Source organism: Salvelinus fontinalis, chromosome 6 (genome assembly GCF_029448725.1).
Source record: "Salvelinus fontinalis isolate EN_2023a chromosome 6, ASM2944872v1, whole genome shotgun sequence".
Lineage (NCBI taxonomy): Eukaryota > Metazoa > Chordata > Actinopteri > Salmoniformes > Salmonidae > Salvelinus > Salvelinus fontinalis.
The window spans coordinates 52,742,536-52,746,332 of record NC_074670.1 but is presented as its reverse complement, the minus strand read 5'-3'; the positions used below and the strand labels follow the sequence as shown (position 1 = coordinate 52,746,332).

General features: G+C 45.6%; 1 pseudogene; it reads left to right on the top strand.

Moving 5' to 3' along the window:
• Nucleotides 1-671: 671 nt before the first annotated feature.
• On the top strand, nt 672-2,997 carry LOC129856724 (neuronal acetylcholine receptor subunit non-alpha-3-like; annotated as a pseudogene).
• The last annotated feature ends 800 nt before the right edge of the window (nt 2,998-3,797 follow it).

The following is a 3,797-nucleotide window of genomic DNA, read 5'->3' as shown; positions in this document are numbered from 1 at the left end:
AATGGAACAGTCCCAGTCATGGTGTTAAATATGAACCTCCCCTACACACACACAGCAGGCTATGTATTCGTCTCTGTCTCTCTGAGGGTATAGGGGGAGAGGCCTGTGGTATATAATTATCAAAAAGGGTTGTTGTGAATACGAACTGATGTTCTCACACCATAGAGAAAGAGAATGAAAGGAGGAGAGATGAGGTTGGAAAATTAATAGTACAAGGAGGATGGGGAAAGTGCGAGAGGTGAAACACAGGAGAAAGAGGTAGGGTGAGCTAGTGAGAGAAGTGCTCTGTTCCAGGCTGATGAGTGGTACCAGTGTTGCTAGGTGTCTGTCCTCTATTAGGTTACAGTTCACCTCTGGACTATGTGATCCCCACAACCTCAAACTCAATCAGACAGCTGATCCCCGGTACTTATACACTTTTCTTCCACACTCCCTCTCATTTTCTCTCCTTCTGTCAAAGTCTTGCTTACCAGTGTGGTCGTTTTCTTACGTTTAATTGAATATTACAATAGCATGATTTTGTGCACGCTATTGGTGTGCGTGTGTGGGCGCTCCATTCAAATGAGATGGGATAATGAACAAGGACTTGAAGAAATTTGGCCTCAAACAGACATGATTCTGACCTGGATGTCTACTCTACATGATATCTTGGTCTCTGTCTGTCTCAGGATGAGAAGAACCAGCTGATGACTACTAATGTGTGGCTGTGGCAGGTGAGGAGGAAAAGAGGTTGCAGCCTGTTTTCCATAGATGAGGATAGATAGTAATATGTGTCTTTCCCTCAACAGGAGTGGCTAGATGATAAACTACGATGGAACCCTGAGGACTATGGTGGGATCACATCGATCGGAGTTCCGTCTGAGACAATCCGGCTGCCCGACATCGTGCTCTATGATATGTCACATATTATGATGAGCACCATTAAGCATAATGTCTTCAGACAAGACAGGGTTATATCCACCTATTTTCCCACTAATGGTTCACATTAATAGACCGTTTTGTTTGATGTTTTCCTAAAATGTATGTTTTATATGCACAATAACCCTAACTCTTATTACTCTCCTCCCCCAGTGCTGACGGGCGGTTTGAGGGCTCCCTGATGACCAAAGCCATCGCTAAGTCTAACCGTAGGATCACGTGGACCCCTCCGGCCAGCTACAAGTCAGCCTGCACTATGGACGTCACCTTCTTCCCCTTCGACAGACAAAACCGCTCCATGAAGTTCAGATCCTGGACATACGATGGTAACATGGTGGACATGATCCTGTTAGGTGATTATGTAGACAGGAAGGACTTCTTCGACAACGGAGAGAGGGAGATCCTGAACGCCACGGGGGCCAGAGGAAACCGGCGGGACGGGAGGTATTCCTTCCCCTTTATAATGTACTCGTTCATTCTGAAACGTCTCCCGCTGTTCTATACACTCTCTTATTATTCTGTGTCTTGGTCTGCCGTTCCTGACCGTGCTGGTGTTCTATCTTCTGTCGGATGAAGGGGGGAAGCTCTCTCTCGCTCTCTCTCTCCACCTCCGTCCTTGTGTCGCTCACTGTGTTCCTCCTTGTCATAGAAGAGATCATCCCATCTTCCTCCAAGGTCATCCCTCTCATCAGGGAGTATCTCCTCTTCATTATGATCTTCGTATCACTCCATCATCGTCACGTGTTGGTCATCAACGTGCACCACCGCTCCTCAACCTCCTACCACCCAATGTCCCCCTGGGTTCGCTCCCTCTTCCTTCAGAGGCTACCCAGAATGCTGTGCATGTGGGCCACACTGATAGGTACCACTATCCAGAGCTGGCACCGGAGAGCCCAGAGCTGAAGCCCTGGTCTGGGGGCTGGAGAGGGGATCAGAGGGGGAGCGGGTAGACCCATGTACAGAGTCTTCTGGAGGGGAAAGAGGATGAGAGTCAGGCCTGGGTCACCGTGCTGGAGAGAGCTACCTATTCAGTGCGCTACATCAGCCGCCATTTCCGCAAGAAACACTTTATCAGCGAGGTGGGTCACAATGCTATATGTTTGAATCAACAAGATATGTAGTGTAATGCCATGTAAATAATTATATAATCATCAGCTGAGTTGTCCTGCTTTTCCTGTTCTCCTCATTCCAGGTTGTGCGGGACTGGAAGTTTTTTGCTCAGGTTCTGAACAGGATATTTCTGTGGGCCTTCCTCACCGTGTCGATCCTGGGGACCGTCCTCATTTTTACCCTGCATATATTCCTCAGTACCCCTCCCCAGTCCGGACCCAGCACCCCACTTTAAATCATCACCCTTCCCTCGTTGGGAAACCAGCAACCCCCTCTAACTAATTTCCCTCCCCTGTCCGGACCCAGGACCTCCCCCCCACACTAACTCAGCACCCCCTGCCGATTTACCCTCTGATGCTAATTCCCCAAACTGAAACTGAGGCCAGGACACCCTACCAACAATTTAACCCTAACCTCCAGCCTGGATCTATAGCCCCTCCGTCTCCAGTTTCTCCTGAACTTTTCAGCCAACTTGCTATGGTTAGACTCCAACCCCATACTGTTGAGCTATGCCCTGCCTTCCCCTGCCACACCTTGAGTCAGAATAGCACATCACCTTGCTATAGAGCCTTTACTCACATTTACATATTACACTGACAGAGTTCACTCACTGCACAGTCAATGAATTACAAATATTAGCTTGTCTCAAAGCCACAAATTCTTAAGCACAAACTTTGACTGAAATACTTTGAATTAGTGTAATATTTACAATATATTCTTTGTAGTTACTGTATGTACCAACAACATTTTACATAGTTCTGCCTGACTTCTTCTCAATCGACTCCTCAAAACCATTATCAGCTTGTAACCCAACTATTGTGGTCTTAGTTAGTGTAACTTGGTTCGTCTGTGAGTAGAATGGCGGCGGCATCCAGGCCACTCTGATTGGACGATCATTGTTCTATTTGTGTTCGTCGAGGGACCTCATTAGCAAGGGATTGTTTGGGTTCTGTTTGTTTGTTTGTTTGATTTGGGTTTTGTGTCCTTTGTGACTTTTATTTCATACTAGTTTGAGCACTTCAGCAACTAGTTAATTAAAATAAGTTATTATTCAAGTACAATGTATAGACAACCCCCCCCCCCCCCCCCCCCCCCACTGAGGTCACGTATGTGATTACTGTTGATGAGTATGAGAGCAACACAGTGAATCAACTCTACAAACAATTGTTCCGGATGTACGTCAAATCAGAATAAAGATATTTTGAATAATAGAAGTTTGTATTTCATCATGCAGTATTGAATGTCTAAATCCCTTAATTTGGATTAGTTTGGAACTGTTTAGAACGCACAGAGTGATGCGGATGTTACAGACAAGATGAACGTGATAGTTTTAAGTGTAGCATTATTGTATTCCACTAGGGGGCAACCTTGGTATGACAATGATTATCAGGTGTCTCCTACACAGCTAAATTTTTGCTGTAGGCCTAAATATGGGAGATATTTATTTTGTCTATCAATCCCTTGGTCCTGAATCTTCACAATATGTAATACACGTTGCTATCTCTCACACACTGATAATCATACACACTTTTGCATGTCATGCACTCAAACACACACACACCCAATAGGAAAAAATGTGTTTCTCAATAAGGAATCATTCTATAAGAAATAAAATGCCAACAAAGAGTCACGACTACGATCAGGCTGCAAGTAGTCTAGCGATAAGAGTGTTGGGCCAGTAACTGAAAGGTCGCTGGTTCGAAATACCCGAGCCGACAATGTGAAGAATCTGTGGATGTGCACGGCGCTTAACCCTCTTTATCTCCAGG